The following is a 19,334-nucleotide window of genomic DNA, read 5'->3' on the forward strand; positions in this document are numbered from 1 at the left end:
CAAACAGTCAGAAACTTTTGAATTCTTTTAATTCACACACTCAGAAATGTGTGAATCCTAGGAAGAGAGTTAACACCGTTAGAAGTGAGAAGTCAATCCCACAGACACTGCTCCTGGGCAGTGCTGAACAATTTGGAAAATATGATTGGTCCCTGTGAAAAGGGGCAGGGACAGGAAACCACCATAAAAGCCATAAAATCCCTTGGCTGGGGCAGTCTCTTGAAGTTGAGTCTGATTAAAAGTGTGTCCTGGAGATAGTTTTGGAGGGAACTTCACTGGAGACTGCAGCATGGATCATGACTTCAACTTGGACTCTGACTCCTGGACTACTTCATTAGATGAGTGAAAAGGCTGACTTCCTTCCTAGTTTCCTAAGAGACTAGCTTCCTTCTTGGAGGAGACTATGTGGTTACTAACTACCGGTCCTCCTGGCTGAGGACTAGTATAGATATTTTCTCTAACCTCTTTCACATTTTTCTACTTTATTTGTTTCCCTTCTATTTTGGTAAATACACTTCTGACTTGAAATATAATAGTTTTGGCTGCCACGCTAATTTTTATAATTTAGGTCCAACCATTACATTTAATATTTACACTGCAAGATTTTTTTCTTGGTCTTCTTCACAGCTAGTGTTTTTCTTCTGAGACTATCTTCCATCTACAATATTTGCTATTTAGTTATTTTCAGTTGAGTCTGATTCAGTGAGACCCCCTTTTGGGTTTTCTTGGCAAAGATATTGAAGTGGTTTGCAATTTCCTTCTCTAGCTCATTTTATAGATGAGAAACTGAGACAAAGAAGGTTAAGTGATTTGTCCAGGGTTATGTAAATCTGTCTGTCTGTCTATCTATCTATCTAGATATCTTAGTACTTCCATTGTTGTCCATATAGTTTCCCCATTAGCATGTGAGCTCTTAGAAGGCAGGGACACGATTTTTGTCTTTCTTTGCATCCCTAATATTTAGCACAGTGATTGACACATAGAAAATGCTAAATAAATGCTCATTGACTGATTGGTTGGTCATTTATTCAGAAAATAAATATTAAGAATTAGCTGAGTTCAAAACACTGGGCTAAGTGCTAGGAGAAGTGCAGAGTTAAGATATAATTCTTTTTCATCATGGAGCTTATAGGCTAATGGGTGTATTTGTGTGAAAGATATTAATAGATATCTAATAAATTGTATTATGTGATAACTGCAATAGAGAGATGTAAAAAAATGCTCCCTCAGGTCTAGGGAGAAAGTTATTGACTTGTAGATCAAACAAGATTTCATAAAGAAGATGGCATTTGAGTTAGACTTTAAAGAAGAGATGAGAGGACGAACATTTCAGAATATTCCATGAGGATCAGTATGAGCAAAGGTTGAGTGGTAAAAGAGCACAGTGCCATGTTTTGGGGTACAGAGAGTAGTCCATAGAACCTAAAGCATAAAGTGCAAGGAAGAGAATCAAACAATAAAAAATAGAGATCGGTGGCATTGAATGACAAGTAAGGAGTTTGAGCTTTATATAAGAAGCAATGGAAATATATGGAATATTTTTGAGTAGAGAAGTGGCATGATTAGATCTCTCTGTAAGAAATACTATTATTCTATAATTAGTATGAAGTATAGATTGGAATGATATTTGAGAATACAAGTAGAAAATCCCATTAAGAGATTTCAAAAGGTGATAACATAAGCAAATTGGGGGAGTATGGAATAGTTTATCTGAAAAAAGCTATGGATAAGGAAGGAATTCATAATCAAATCAGAGATGGGGAGCATTACAGGACATAAAATGGATAATTTTGATTACATTAAATTTAAAAGGGTTTACACAAATAAAATCAATGTAGCCAAGATTCGAAGAAGAGCAAAAAACGGAGGGAAATTTTATTTTTAAAGATGCAGATTTTTGTATCTGGATTTCTTGGATAAAGGTCTGGAAATTTGTAAGAATACAAGTCATTCCCCAATTGATAAGTGGTTAAAGGATATAGGCAGGCAGCTTCTAAATGAAGAAATCATAGCTATCTATAGCAATAAGAAAAAATGCCCTAAATTACTATTGACTAGAGAAATGCAAATTAAAACACTTTTGAGGTACCACCACACAACTGTCAGATTGGCCAAAATGACAGAAAAAGAAAATGATAAATGTAGGAAGAGATGTGGGAAAACTGAGACATTAATGCACTGTTGGGAGAAGTTGTGATCTGATCCAATTATTCTGGAGAACAATTTGGGACTATGCCCAAAGGGCCTTAAAACTAAGCATACCCTCTGATCCAGCATTATTGACACTAGATCTATATTCCAAAGAGATCAAAGACAGGAGAAAATTACCTCCTTGCACAAAAATATTTATAGCAGTTCTTTTTGTGGTGCCTAAGAACTGGAAACTGAGGGAGGACTATCAATTGGAGAATGGCTGAAAAAGTTGTGGTATATGATTGTGATAGACTACTATTGTGCTGTAAGAAATAACGAGCAGAGGTACAGCTGGATAGCTCAGTGGGTTGAGAGCCAGACCTAGAAACGGGAGGTCCTAGGTTCAAATCTGACCTCAAACACTTCCCAGCTGTGTGACCCTGGGCAAGTCACTTGATCCCCATTGCCTAGCCCTTACTACTCCTCTGCCTTGGAGCCAATACACAGTATTGATTCTAAGACAGAAGGTGAGCGTTTAAAATAAATAAATTTTTAAAAAGAAATAATGAGCAGAATGCTTTCAGAGAAACCTGGAAAGACTTTCACGAAATGATATAGAAGAAAGTAAGCAAAACCAGGAGAACATTTTACATGGCAAAGCAAGATTGTACTATGATCAACTGAGAATTACTTGGGTATTCTCAGCAATACAAAGAACCAAGACAAATCTGAAAAATTTATGATGAAAAATGCTATACATCTCCAGAGGAAGAAGTGAGAGTCTAAATATAGATCAAAACATTTTATCTTTTACTTTATTTTTGTATGGAATTTTTTTGCCTGTGATTTCTTTCACAACATCACTAATATGGAAATGTATTTTGCTTGATTGCCCATGTATAACATATATACAATTGCCTGCCTTCTCAATAGGGGGTAGGGGAGAGAGGGGAAGAGAGAATTTAAAACTCAAAAATTTTTTAAATGTTACAAATTGCTGTTATGTGTATTTAGAAAAATAATTTTAAGAGGAGATTTTAGCAATCTAAGTAGGTGGTTAGGAAGCCACATAGCCTAGAATGGTGAGCAAATTACTTCAAACGAGCAAAAATTGGGATATGATGTCATTCTGTGGCACTGATATGACCAGATAACACCAGATTGAGGTTTCTCCAGTTTTGTTAGTTGAATACAGATTCCTTGCCATAAATACGTACTTCCTTGCTTTCTTTTTTTTGTTGTGTTTTTTTAATTTTGTGAGTATTTTTTAAAGAATTACTATTTCTCCGAGGAAAGATACAAGCCTCGTAGCTCTTAAAGAGCACACTTCATTGACTACTAGAGATATATCAGCAGTTGTAGTTGGAAGTCAAGCATATTAAAGATGACTAAAACTCACATACCCTACATCATTTGCACAATAGTATTTTTAAAGCCTTCTTCTTCTTCCTTTTTTCTTCTTCCTTCTTTTTTAAAATAAACCCCTACTTTTTGCCTTAAAATAGATATTAAGTGGTGCTCCCAAAGCAGAAGAGTAGTAAGAGCTAAACAATTTGGGTTAAGTGACTTGCTCAAGGTCACATAGCTAGGAAGAGTCTGCAGCCAAATTTGAATCCAGGTTCTCCTGACTTCAAGCCTGGCACTCTATCCACTATATTACCCAGCTACCCTGGTACAAGAGTATAAAATCACAGTTGCATACCACAACTTTTTCGGTTATTTCCCCAATTAATGGACATTCTTTCTATTTTTAATTCTTTGTCATCATAAAAAGGGCTACTATAAATTATTTTTATATTTGGATCTTTTCCCCTTTTTTTATCTTCTTGGATTATAAACCTAGTAGTAGTAATACCATGTCAAATGGTATGCAGTTTTGTAGCCCATTTGAGCAAAGTTCCAAATTGTTCTCCAGAATGTATGGTTGTTGGTCAATCATTTTTTCAGCTGCATCTGATTCTTTATCATGGCATTTGGGATTTTCTTTGCAAAGATATTGGAGTGGTTTACCGTTTTCTTCTCTGGCTCATTTTACAGATGAAAAAATTGAGGCAGATGGGTTAAGTGATTTCTCCAGGGTGTCTCAAGCTGAATTTGAATTAAAGAAAATGAGTCTTCCTGATCCCAGGTCCAGTGTTCTCTTCATTGCATCACCTACCTGCCCTCCAGAATGGATGACCTGTTCATGCTCTCCCAACAGTTCATTAGTATAATTATTTTTTTACTTCCTCTCCAGTATTTGTCATTTTCCTTTTCAGTCATGTTAGCCAAGGGGATAGGTATGAGGTGGTACTTCAGAGTTGTTTTCATTTACATTTCTCCATTCAATAGTGATTTAGAACATTCTTTCATATGATTACTAATAGATTTTTTCTTTTGAAAACTGCTTTGTATCCTTTGACCATGAAGGCATGCTTGATATCTAATATGATACTTGTTTTCACAGCAAAAGAATTAAAGATTCTGTGGCAAAATCTTGGACCAAGTTGAGTAAAATGAGATTGTAGCAAAAAAAAAGTATATTATATATTAAAAAATGTTTAAAGGTGCAAAATTTTGTAAGGTTTATTATATGGCAATAATTTAGTTATTTTATTTTGGCCCAAGTAATCCATATATCACTGTAGTCCAGAGTAGTAGTGAGTACTTGAACAATGAGGTGGGGGAATAGGGATCAAAAGGAAAGCAGTCATGAAAGATGCTGCAAATACTAAATCCTCAGGACATGGTAACTAATTGAATATGAAAGGCAAGAGAGGAAGAATCAAGATAGCACAAGAATTGTGGACACTGAGAGACCTGGAGAATAATAGAGGCAATGAAGAAAAAACAATGAAATTAGAAGAAGGGACAGATATAGGGAGAAGAGACAATAAACTTGGTTTTCTCAGGGTCACGATAGTCCAAATAGATTGCAAGTTATTGCCCTCTAGATCTGTTGTTGTTGGTTTTTTTTAAACCCTTACCTTCTGTCTTAGAGTCACTACTGTGTATTGGCTCCAAGGCAGAAGAGTGGTAAAGGCTAGGCAATGGGGGTTAAGTGACTTGCCCAGGGTCACACAGCTGGGAAGTATCTGAGGCCAGATTTGAACCTAGGACCTCCTGTCTCTATCAATCTCACTCAATCCACTGAGCCATCCAGTTGCCCCTTCCAGATCTGTTTTTTAACATATTCATTGCAAAAAGAAAAAAAAAAGACTTTTCCCCCACCTCAATTACATTATTCTAAGTTCACCATACAAGATAAGCTAATGGGAAAAGGAATGTCAATTGCACACTGCCTGTCTGACTTCCTGTGAAACTAAGATGTAGATGTTCTGACTTAATAATTCAATCACTGAAATAGCTGGTCTCATGCAGCATTATCTGCTAAATGTTGGCTTAAGGTTTTGCCACTTTAATAGTATCACTAACCTTTTTGAGAACATTTGCTGTCATTGAAATCTGCCAAGCCACCCGGATCAGGGGAGAAAAGCAATATTACATTAACTATTAGGCCATGCTAATCACCTTCACTGTCACCCAGGGAGACAATTCCAATTTAGAACTATAGATCAAGCCTTTATTCTCAATTTCCCCACATGTACCATATAGCTAAAGCTAGAAGTGAGGCAGAGTTGTACAAAGTCATCAGACACTCTTGCTTCCAGTCACCCATATTCAGTGACTGCAAGACAAAAGTCAGGATGACTGGAAATGGCCTGGGATCCAGGGGAGGATGTTGGCATCTTCTGGATCTGACCAGGTTCTAAGCACTCCACAGGAACTGCTTCAGCTGCTTTCGTGGTAGTTGGAACAAATTGTTCTCATCTGTCCATTCCACCAAAGGAAGTCTTCACACGCTTGGGGTAGACATTCCCCCAAGTTGATGCCTGTTTCTTAAGATGAGTTTACTGGCCTGTAAGTGCCACGTATGCTACAGCTTCTTGAAGAGCTGGGTGACAAGTATACAGCAAAGGTGGGTGAGCAGCAAGCTCAGCAAGCCCTCCCACCAGAAGTTCTAGTCCTCTCTGTGCATTACCTAGACCCTCATATTATACAAATGGTTTCCTGCAAGATGAAATTGTAAAATAGACCCACTTTAAAAACATTTTCTTCCTTGAATGTAGAAAGATACTCTCTCTTCCATTTTTGGTATTCAGTGACATGACAGTAAGGTAAGAACCAGTTTGAGTTCTTTTTTCTGCACCTTCTAACTGAGTAACCTGGGAAAATGTTTTGCTTTTCAGTGCCTTTTTTTTTTTTGGCTGTGAGAAGGCTGACTAGGTAACTTGAAAGTCCCTTACATTTCCAACACCATTTAAGCATAATTCTGCAAGATAATTAAGGAGAATATTGATTTGGTTTCTGAGGGAAATGGGACACAGGTTGCCAGCTTCATCAGTTCCACCCAGCCTTTAAAATCTTGCTTCTAAGTTGATTTGCATGGACCAGAAGTAGTTTACAGTTTTGCTAAGTAGAGTTCCCAGGATAACTGGAAAGGATGCAGATTCTGAACCCAAGTTAAAGAGATTTGTGAACTATAAATCAGATAAGAGATTGTCCTAAGAGAGAAAAGGTAAAAGGTGTAGAAAAAGAATTTTAAAAGACAGATTTGGGGGCAGCTGGGTGGCTCAATGGATTAAGATCTGGAGAAGGAAGGTACTGGGTTCAAATTTGGATTCAGACACTTCCTAACTTGGTCTTCATTTTCTAGCCTTTACCACTCTTCTGCCCTGAAACCAGTACACAGTGTTGATTCTAGGATAGAAGTTGAGGGTTTAAAAATAAAAAGTCAGACTTAACCACCTTTTCTAAGGGCTTCTCTAGTGAGTAAAGTCAGGATCGAGAGTTGCCATGGAACATTGGCCTCCTTGTTTCCTATATGTGAACTTTCTCCTATTTCTTATGTGATAACTTCTGGGAAAATGAATCTCATCAGATAATGAGTTCTTTTCTGTGGTTATCTATTTTGTTATGCTTTTTACTTAAATGTATTTTGTTTTGAACTAATAAGTCCTCTAGTTTGCTAATAAATGAAACACATCAATGGGAGCTCAAAAACTTATATTCAGGGAATTCAGGGAATGTTAAGTGGCTGTATGTTGGTGGAGAAGATTGGGTGTTATCTAATAAGTCATTGCTCGGTTTCAGGTCCCTCATCTGTCAAATGAAGATAATAATACCTGGACTACCTACTTCATAGGATTGTTTTAAGAATAAAATATAATACATGTGAAAGAACTTTGCAACAATAAAAATGAATGTGTTAAATAAATGACATATTAAAGATACTTTGGAAAAATCTGAACTGCTAATCACAAGTTTTACAATATTTAAAATAACCCTGGATCTATAATCAGTAGCTCAGATCTTTGCTCCAAAAATTTCTAGCTGTGTGACCTAAGCAACTGACTTCTTTACCTACCTCAAAAGGTGGCAGTGATAAAAGCTGATTGGAGCCCTTAAAACATTCAAGTCACATGCATCTGTGTCTGATCTTCTTCCTCCCCCAGCCGCTAGTGCCCTTCCCCACACATTACCTTACATTTGCTTTGGGCATTTGTTGTATGTTTTTTATAAAGGCAGCCACTGTCTCCCATGATAAAATATAAACTCTTTAAGAGCAGGGTTTGCTTCATTTTGGGCACTCAATCTCTACCACCTGGAAGAATCCTGGTCCAGCACAGGACTGGGCACATAGTAGGCTCTTAATACATGCTTATTAATTGGGGTAAATATAAACTTTAATATAAATAGTAATTATGCAAACCTCTCTAGAGAAAATTGGAGAAGCAATATCAAAATGATGAAATAAGCCCTTACAAAAACAACTTCTTGGAAAGAAAAAGGCTATCACACAACTATTCCATGCATTCATCTGAAACTCTACATAGCAGGTTCACCGTCAGTAGACTGAGAGACAACAGCCATCAGTAGCAATGTTAAAAAGTCAATGCAAACCCAATTGAATGGAATGACATGGATTCCTCAACCCTCCAGGGAAAAGGAAGGTAATTTCTTTGATACCTTTTAGTTACAGACACGTTTCTGAGCAGTGTAATTAGGTTTAGGACACTATAGCCAGCCCTACTGGACCATTGATTGTCTAAATAAAATCCCCTAGCCCCAGGGATTTTTTTTTTAATTTGAAAACAGTTTAACAATTGGGTTTGGGTGGCAGAGGCCCTGCTTTGGTGAAGGAAGTCTGTCTAGTTTTCCTAAGACTTCATGGAACACCTCCATCTGTGATGGTGACTCCTTGCTCCCATCCACCCAGAGGAAGTGTCATTACCAGCTAAACCAAAGTCAAGAACTGACATCAATCAATAATAGAATTGGATGAGATTATAGAGAGTGTTCAACTGTCTTCAAGTATTTATGGAACTGTCACATAAAAGAGATTAGGTTTGTTCTGTTTGGTCCCAGAGGGCAAAGCTGGAAGCAGTGGGTGAAGATTGCGATATGACTGGGCTTTGAGGAAGAAAAGACTTTTTAACAATTATGGCTATACAAAATGTCTTCTTCTCAACTCTTCACTGTCTTCTCAAGTAGTTTGTCCTCTTATCATCTTGCCAATTGTACTCTGCCAAGCATTAGCATTGGGTCATTCTTACCACTCACTGTGTTCACTCCTATGCACAGGCTGCTGCATGAAGGTAGAGAAAATCATACAACCAACCTGACTGGGTTCTCCACAAATTTATGATACATAATCTCAATTAGACCTTAATTTATGCAAAATAATCCTTTTATATTTCCCTAATTCACTTATTATCCCAGTCACTACAGTACCTTTTCCAAATCTTTTCATCTCTATTCAAATCTCCCATGGCTCCCTTTCTGCCTGCTTTCTCAGTGGAGAATCTTGTCTCATATTTTATAGAAAATATTGACAACATTTGCCTTACAGCTAACTCTTTTCCCTTCCACATCTCACATTACTAAGACTCCTTCTACTATTACCTCCTTTACCTGTCTTTCTGTAGTGGCCCTTCTTATCACAGCAAAAACTTCAACATGCACTAGAGATTCCATTCCATCTTGTCTTCTCCCACAGGCTGGCCCCTTAATTGTCCCCATTCTCAACCTTGTCCTTTAAAAAAAAAAAAACCCTTACTTTCCATCTTAGAAAAATGTTGTGTATTTCCAAGGCAGAAGAGTGGTAAGGGCTAGACAATGGGTTAAGCTACTTATCAAGAGTCAATAGCTAGGAAGTGTCTAGATTAGTTTAGGTTTGAACCCAGGATGTCCCATCTCTAAACTTGGCTGTCAATCTACTGAACAACCTAGCTGCCCTCTCTCACTTGTCTTCAATTTCTCCCTGTCTACTTGTTTTTTTCCTGCTGTCCACAAATCTGTCTATGTCTTCCCATCCTCAAAAAACTCATTTAATCTATCTGTCCCTTCTAACTACAGTCCCTTATCTTTCTTGCCTTTTGTGGCTAAACTTCTTGAGGCCATCAACAATAGGTGCCTCCATTTCCTCTGTTCTCACTTTCATCTTCTAACAGTCTGCCTTTTGTCCTTATCATTCAGCTGAAACTGCTCTCTCCAAAGTGACTAATGATCTCTTAATTGCGAAATCTAATGACTCTTTCTCAATCCTTGCTCTTTTTCCCTCTGAAAGCTTTAACACTATCCGTTGTCCTCTTGTCCTTTATACTCTCCTTTCTAGGTTTTCTTGACATTATTCACTCCACATTTTCCTCCTACTTATCTGAACACTCCTCAATATCCTTTGCTGTATCTGCCCACTTACCTTTGGGGTTCCACAGAGCTCTCTGTCCTGGACCCTTTTTTCTTCTCCCTCCATATTATTTCACTTGATCTCATCAGTTTCCATGGATTCAAAGATCATCTCTATGCTGATGATACTCAAAATTGTACAGCCTCTGTTTGAAGACCTTCAAGGAAGGGAAACCCAGCACCTTTCAAAGCAAGTTATTCAACTTTTGTATAGTTTTGTTAGAAAGTTTTCCCTGACATCAAGCCTGAATCTGCTCTTTTGCAACTTCTGCCCATTATTACCCTGTGAACCAAGTTAATTCTTTCTCCAAAATGGAAATTCTTCAATTTAAACACAGCCATCATCCAAAATCTGAAGTGAGCTTCCTTGGGAGACAGTAAGCTCTATACGACTGAAAATCTAACAGAGGCTGGAGGATTATTTGTTAGGTATATTACAGAGAAGAATCTTCTTTAAATTTGGACTATATACACTTGGAGTTTTCTTCCAACTCCAAAACTGTGATTTCATGATAGTTCAATCCCCTCATTGTTGAGAGGAGGAAATTGAGGCTCACGGAGATCAAATGACTTGCCCAAGACCCAGAGAACTGATATAATTTATTCAGTAGTGATAGAGCAAGGTCTAGAACTCCAGTTTCCTGAGGGTCAATTATATGCTCCATACTGTCTGAATTAATTATTATGGAATTCTCCTTACTTTACCCTGAATCAATTCATACAAGTTTTCCTAAGTTTCATACTGAAGAAGTATAAAGAGTGATGAACCTAAGGGTGTGCTGGAGTCAGCATGGATAATCTCAAGAGACTATTGTTAAATTTTCAATGTGAGCATTTATGGATCAGAAATCACCAAATGTTATTTCTTGTTTATTGATTTCTAGATTTAAGAAAGTGATGGAGAAAATGTTGAGTCAGATTAAACTTAATGACACATGTAAAATCCAGTGGAATTGCTCATTGGCTATGCGCAGCGGTAGGAGGGGAGGGAAACAACATGAATCATGTAACCATGGAAAAATATTCTAAATTAATTAATTAAATAAAAATCTTCAATTCAGATTAAAGTTTAAAATGTGTCATACAAGTTTTTTCTTCTTCTTCTGGAGAGCTAGTTGTTACAAGGTCATCTCCAGTCATGCCAATACAAGAATTTAGGAATTCTTCCCCTGGAGAATAGTAGCAAAAGGGAATACACAATTCCATGAGTCAACAATAAATAAATTATATAAGATAGGAGAAGATTAATAGCTAAATTATGAAATATACTCTATGAGATCTGAAAAAGGAAAAGTCTAGACTTCATGGATCACAAAATAGAGCCACTGATAAGTTCTTGTGCAGGAACAATTTATCTGCCAGTGTTATAGGAGATGACTAAAAAGAGGAAGAAGACAAGAATTAGAAAGGGAAACTAAAAGATTTTTATTTTGATTCTATTTTTCTTATTGATTATATTTTTAAAAATAGATTTTTATTAATATTTTTGTTATTCTTTATTTTTTTTTACTCTCTATTCCTACTGAATCTCCTTAACCTCAACTGGAACTCTCCCTTGTAACAAATAATTGTGGTCAAAAAATTAAATAAACACATTGATCATGTCTGAAAATGCCTAGATAATGACATCTTTCAAGGTTATTTTCCTTTACATTGTGGGATCATCATATAAACTGTTCCCCTGAATCTGATGACTTCACTCTTACAAGTTCATATGAGTCTTTACAAGTTTCTCTGAATTCCTTTTATTCATCATTTTTATGGTGCAGTAATATTCTACTACATTCATGCACTAGAATGTGTTCAGCCATTCTCCAATGGATAGGCATTTATTCTTCATATACTGCAAAAAGTGCAACTATAAATATTTTTGTACCCGTAGGACCCTTACCACTATCTATGACCTCATTTTTAAAAAATTAAATTTCTTTATTTGTTACATTAAAGTTCCCAGCTATCTCCCTCCCTTCCAGAGACTACAAAAGGCATCATCTGACAAAAAGATAATATATATATATGTATACATAAAACTATGTCTTGCTTGTTTTTATTTATCAATTCTTTCTCTGGAAGTGGATGTACACAAGTCATTCTTCAAACAATATTTCTTTTGCTATATATAATGTGCTCTTGGTTCTGCTTATTTCACTGTTCATAATTTCATATAGGTCTTCCCATACTTTTCCAAAAGTAATCTATTCAATATTTGTTATGACACACATTTGTTATGATCACATGCCACAACTTGTTTAGCCATTCACAAATTGATGGGCATCCCTTTAATTTCTACTTCTGACACTAAGAGCTGCTATAAATATTTGAGAACATATAGTTTGTTTTCCTTTTTCTCTGATCACCTTAGGAAACAAACCTAATAGTGGTACTGCTGAGTCAAAGAGTATTCACAGTTTTATGCTCTGGACATAATTCCAGGTTGCTCTCCAAATGGTTGGGTTAGTTCACAAGATCCACCAACAGTGTATGAGTATCCCCATTTTTCCACATCCCCTCCAACATTTTTCCAACATTTTTATCATTTAGCCATTTTGATAGCTGTGAGATATCTCAGAGCTGTTTTGATTTGTATTTCTCTGAGGTAGATCCCTAGTAATGGTACCCCTGAGCCACAGAGGATATACAATTTAGTGAATTTTGGTGGGGAATAATTCCAAAGTGTTTTTCTAGATTGGTAGTACTAGTTCATGACTCAGTTACCAGGTTATTATGTCTCTGGTTTCTACCTGCTTCTCCAAAGGCAGACCAACAGAGAACAAGCATTTATTAAGAATTTACTATGTACAATCAACCAGGCTTGGATATAGGAAGTCCTGAGCTCAAATCTGGCCACAGATACTTCCTAGCTATGTAACCTTGAGTAACTCCAATTGCCTAGTCCTTACCACTTTTTCTGCCAATACTCAATATTGATTTCAGGACAGAAAGTAAGGGTTCAAGAAAAGAAAAGGAAAAAAAAAGAACTTAATATGTGGTGGGCAATTTGCAAAATGTTCCACCATTTTTACAACTATAAGCAGAAAGGAAGACAGGCTATCCTCAAAGAGCTTGCGTTCATTTTAATGGGAGAAAACTCACAAAAGGAAACTGAAATCTGGGGGATTAGGATCAGGTAGAAGATACCATGAAGGAAAAAGCTGAGAAGAGAGTGAAGAATGACTAGCCTGATTCCCTCCCACAAATGAAGGTCCTGAGCAGGACTCCACAATGGATGAAGAGTTAAGAGTCAGGGGAATGCTCCAGGGCAAGATGGACAACTGCAATATATATTATTTGTATTTCTTTTCATCATTCCTAATCTAGTGTTATGTGAATTTAATCCTCAGATTGTTTTAAATGTGCATTTCTCTTATTGGTGACTTGAAGCATTATTTTTATAATTGATTATCTCTTGCATTTGGGGGGGGCTGCAAATTCATAGGCCTTTGACTATATGTTTATTGGAGAATCACTTTTGTTCATATGTAGTCTATCAATTCCCTTTATATCTTGGACCCAAAGCAGACTTTATTGGAGGTATTTGCTGTAAATATTTTTTATGAATTTTGCAATTGACAATTCTCTTCTTATTTTAACTCTATTGATTATGTTTGAGCAAAAGCTTTTCAATTTTACGTAATAAAATTGTTTTATCTCTTATGACCACCACTATTCATTCTTTAGTTTTCTTTGCCATGGTTATGAAAAGCACCTCAAACTAGGAGACTTTTGAAACAATCCAAGCATGAGGTAGTGGATAGACTGGAGTAATTTTTTACAATCTTCTGATTTTATAGATGGAGAAACCAAGGCCTCAGGAATACATAGGCAAGAAGTAGCTGAGTCCGGATTTGAACCTGTCTTCTGACTCAAAACTCAGTGATCTCTTCAGTGCATCATGCCACCTTCTAACTTCTTCACTGATCCAGTTTCCCTTCAAATTCCCCAATTTTTGAGAGCCATCAGGAGGACAAAGACAGGCAGGCTAAGTTAACCAAAGAGTATGTTAATAAACGTTATCTGGATGGCAGCACCTGGATGCTTGTATTCCCTTAGGTCCTCTGGAGGTCTTTATAAAAAACAATTTTTTTTTCATTTTCCCAATGAAACGGCTTTTCTTTTCAGACAAGATTAGTCTTTCTGGCTTCTCATTAGCTTTGATTCAATCAAGTAATTTGTCCTCATTGTCCTAGGAGCCTTTCTGTGATAGACTAAAGGAAGAAAGCAAATCATCCAGGCTAGAAAAAGGTTAGGGGGATGTCATGTGGTAATTTAAAGCAAACAGAACACCACTCAGAGAGAAAACAAAGGCCCCTTCAAAGCTAGATCTCTCTTTGGTACTGAAAATATAGCTAAGTGCTCAAAGCATGTCCAGGTAAAGATGGAAAGAGGATGTGTGGAGAATGCTGATTCACTGTGTCCTTTCTTTTTCTGACTCCAGGACTGCCCCACTTCAAGAAAATTCCCATTGGGTCTTACTACAGGGACCTTAGAAATGCCTGGCATTAGATGGTAAATGAGGGACCTCCTTGGAGTGACATTCCCTGGGCATACAAAAGCCCAGCCTAGATGAAAAAAAAACTAAGGAAGATGGTTTAGGACTGGGTGGAAGGAACCTATATATGTGCATTTAATCAGTTCATGTTTCTGAATCATGCTGGCCATTCAGGGGAAATTAATATAATCCAAGTGTCAGCCCCTGATCGCTTATAGATGGACCAGGTTCAATTTGGAAGGGGGAAGATTGCTCTCTAATAGAATAATTATCTCTGGCTAATTTTTTCTTTTATGGGGACATGGCATTCTGGATCATGCTATAAGCATAAAGTAGCAAGAGGTATTATTTTTTTAGAATTGAACATTTTATTAACTAATTTATTTAGAATATTTTTCCATGGTTACATGATTCATATTCTTTTCCTCCCCTCCTACCTCCACAATGAGTTTTACATATGTTATTTATCAAGACCCATTTCCATATTATTAATATTTGCATTAGGGAGATCTCTCAGAGGCTACATCCCCACCCATGTCTCCATCTACACATGTGATCAGAGAGTGGTTTTTCTTCTGTTTTTCTATTCCCATAGTTCTTTCTCTGGATGTGGATAGCGTTCTTTCTCCTAAGTTCCTCTGGATTGTCCTGAATCATTGCATTGCTGCTAGTAGAAAAGTCTATTACATTCAATTATGCCACTATGTATCAGTCTGTGTACAATGTTCTCTTGGTTCTGCTCTTTTCACTCTGCATCAATTCCTGGAGGTCTTTCCAGTTCACATGGAATTCCTCCAGTTCATTATTCCTTTGGGCACAATAGTATTCCATCACCATCAGATACCACGATTAGTTCAGCCATTCCCCAATTGGAGGACATCCCTTCATTTTCCAATTTGGGGGGTATAAACACAGCAGTGGGTATGGCTGGATCAAAATGCAGACAGTCCCTTAAAACCCTTTAAGCATAGTTCCAAATTGCCATCAGAATGGTTGGATCAATGCACAACTCCACCAGCAATGTATTAATGTCCCTATTTTGCCACATCTCCTCCAACATTTATTACTTTCCTTTGCTGTCATGTTAGACAATCTGCTAGGTGTGAGGTGGTACCTCAAATTGTTTTGATTTGCATTTCTCTGCTTATAAAAGATTTAGAACAGTTTTTCATGTGCTTATTAATATTTTTGATTTATTTATCTGAAAATTGACTATTCGTGTCCCTTACCCATTTATCAACTGGGGAATGGCTTGATTTTTTGTACAATTGATTTAGCTCCTTAAAAATTTGAGTAATTAGACTTTTGTCAGAGGTTTTTGTTATAAAGATTTTCCCTAATTTGTTGCTTCCCTTTTAATTTTGGTTGCATGGTTTTGTTTGTACAAAAAAATTTAATTTAATGTAATCAAAATTATGTACTTTTACATTTTGTAATTTTTTTCTAACTCTTGATTGGTCTTAAAATCTTTCCTTTCCCAAAAATCTGACAAGTATGCTATTCTGTGTATACCTAATTTACTTATAGTTTCCTTCTGTATATACAAGTCATTGACCCATTCTGAGTTTACCTTGGTATAGAATGTGAGATGTTGATCTAAACCCAATCTCTCCCATACTGTTTTACAGTTTTCCTAGCAGTTTTTGTCAAATAGTGGATTTTGTCCCAAAATCTGGGACAAGCTTTGGGTTTATCATAGACTGTCTTGTCACTTACCTCAAGTCTATTCCACTGATCCTCCCTTCTGTCCCTTAGCCAACACCATATTTGTATTGGTGACAACTGCTTTATAGTTCAGTTTAAGATCTGGTACTGCTAGGCCACCTTCCTTCTCACCTTTTTTCATTATTTCCCTTGATATTCTTGATCTTTTGTTCTTGCAAATAAATTTTGTTATTGTTTTTTTCTAATTTAGCAAAAAAGTTTCTTGGTAGTTCCCATGAGCAATTAATGTTTTTCCAGTTATTTAGATTTAGTTTTTAATTGTGTGGAAAATGTTTTGTAGTTGTGTTCATATAGTTCCTGTGTTTGTTGTGGCATATAGATTCCTAAGTATTTCATATTGTCTAGGGTGATTTTAAATGGAATCTCTCTTTCTAATTCTTGCTGCTGAAATGGGTTGGAGATTTATAGAAATGCTGATGACTTACGTTGGTTTATTTCCTATCCTGTGACTTTGCTAAAGTTGTCGATTATTTTGACTAGCTTTTTGGTTGATTCTCTAGGATTCTTTAAGTAGACCATCATGTCATCTGCAAAGAGTGATAGTTTGGTCTCCTCATTGCCAATTTTAATACCTTCAATTTCTTTTTCTTCTCTAATTGCTACTGTTAGTGTTTCTAGAACAATATTAAATAATAGAGGTGATAATGGGCATCCTTTTTTTTACTCCTGATCTTATTGGGAAGGCTTCTAGTTTATCCCCATTGCAGATGATGTTTGCTGGTGGTTTTAGATATATACTGTTTATTATTTTTAGGAAAGGCCCTTCTATTCCTATGGTTTCTAGTGTATACAATAGGAATGAGTGTTGTATTTTGTCAAAGGCTTTTTCTGCATCTATTGAGATAATCATGTGATTTTTGTCAGTTTGCTTGTTAATATGGTCAATTATGTGGATGGTTTTCCTAATATTGAACCATCCTTGCATTCTTGGTATGAATCCTACCTGGTCATAGTGGATAACCCTTGTGATGACTTGCTGGAGTCTTTTTGCTAGTATCCTATTTAAGATTTTTGCATCTATATTCATTAGGGAGATTGGGCTATAGTTTTCTTTCTCTGTTTTTGACCTGCCTGGCTTTGGGATCAGTACCATATTTGTGTCATAAAAGGAATTTGGTAGAACTCCTTCTTTGCTTATTCTGTCAAATAGTTTGTATAATATTGTGATTAGTTGTTCTTTGAATGTTTGATAGAATTCACATGGGAATCCATCTGGTCCTGGGGATTTTTCCTTAGGGAGTTCTTTGATAGGTTGTTTAATTTCCTTTTCTGATATGGGGTTTTTTAGGTATTCTATTTCTTCTTCTGTTAATGTAGGCAATTTATATTTTTGTAAATATTTATCCATATTACCTAGATTGCCATGTAATTGGACAAAATAGTTTTTAGTGATTGCTTTAATTTCCTCTTCATGGGAGGTGAGGTCTCCCTTTTCATCTTTGATACCATTAATTTGGTTTCCTTCTTTCATTTTTTTAATTAGATTGACCAGTATTTTGTCTATTTTTTCCCAAAGTACCAGCTTTTAGTCTTATTCATTAATTCAATAGTTCTTTTACTTTTAATTTGATTCATTTCTCCCTTAATTTTTAGGATCTCTAATAGTTTTCATCTGGGAATTTTTCATTTGTTCACTTTCTAGTTTTTTAATTTGCATAACCAATTCACTGACCTCTGCCCTCCCTAATTTCTTAATATATGCACTTAAGGATATGAATTTCCCCCTGAGCACTGCTTTGGCTGCATCCCATAGATTTTGAAAGGATGTCTCTTCATTGTCATTTTCCTCAATGAAATTATTAATTGTTTCTATGATTTTTAACTAATTTTGGAGAATCATATTGTTTAATTTCCAATTAACTTTTGATTTGCCTCACCATGTACCCTTGCTAATTATTATTTTTATTGCATTAGGATTTGAAAAGGTTGCCTTTATTATTTCTTCTCTTTTGCACTGTTTGCCATGTTTGTATGCCCTAGTACATGGTCAATCTTTGTGAATGTACCATGTGCTGCTGAAAAGGTGTATTCCTTTTTACTCCTATTTACTTTTCTCCACATATCTATTACCTCTAGTTTTTCTTTGATTTCATTCACATCTCTTACCTCTTTCTTATTTTTTTTTTGGTTTGATTTATCTAGATCTAATAGAGGACATTTAAATTCTCCCACTAGTTTAGTTTTACTATTTATTTCCTCCTTGAACTCCACCAATTTCTCCTTTAGAAATTTGGATGCTATACCATTTGGTGCATACATGTTAAGTACTGATATTTCCTCATTAACTATATTGCCTTTTATCAGGATGTATTTACTTTCCCTATCTTTTTTAACAAGATTGATTTTTACTTTGGCTTTGTCAGATATTATGATTGTGACTCCTGCCTTCTTCTCAGTTGATGCCCAATAGATTTGGCTCCATCCTTTTACCTTTACCCCGGGTGTGTCTACTTGCCTCATGTGTGTTTCTTGTAGACAACATATGCTAAGATTTTGGTTTCTAATCCACTCTGCTATTTGATTCCATTTTATGGGTGAGTTCATCCCATTCAAATTCAGAGTGACAATTACCCCCTGTGTATTCTCCAAAATTTTGATATCCTCTTCTTGTGCTACCATTTCTTCTTTCACTATTTCCTTCTATACCAGTGCTCTGCTTTTAATCATTACCCCTAATATCCATCCTTATTTTACTTTATTTTCTCCTCCCCCCCTTCTTATTCCCCTCTTATTTTTCCTTAGGGTATTTTTAAGGTACCCCCACACACACTCCCTCCCTAGTATTGCTTCCCTCCACACCTTCCCTTTCCACCCCTTCCTTTTTATTTCCCTTTTATTTCTGTAGGGTCTATTAAATCCCCTTCCCTCTCTCTTTCCCTCCCCTTTTAAACTTGCCACCCCACTCCACACCCTTAGTTTTCCTCTCTTAACTTCCCTAGAGGGTAAGATAGAATTAGATACCCCAATGGATATAGATGTTCTTCCCTCTCAGAATTGATTCCACTGAGATTAAGGTTTGAATATTACCTATTAACACTGTAAACCTTAAAATTTCACAGACTTATGAATGTTAAAAATTTTACTCCACATTTGAGGAATCCTCCAATTCCCTACTTGAAATAATTCCCTACCAGATAGTGAGAACTCTACTTGAATGTGAAAACTCCTTGCTATGGGAGGATCTCTACCCCATCCCTACCTGGGACTGCTTTAGGGGAGAAAACTCCTTGCTATGGGAGGACCTCTATTCCACCCATAC

Source organism: Monodelphis domestica, chromosome 1, assembly GCF_027887165.1.
Source record: "Monodelphis domestica isolate mMonDom1 chromosome 1, mMonDom1.pri, whole genome shotgun sequence".
In the NCBI taxonomy this organism is placed as follows: Eukaryota; Metazoa; Chordata; class Mammalia; order Didelphimorphia; family Didelphidae; genus Monodelphis; species Monodelphis domestica.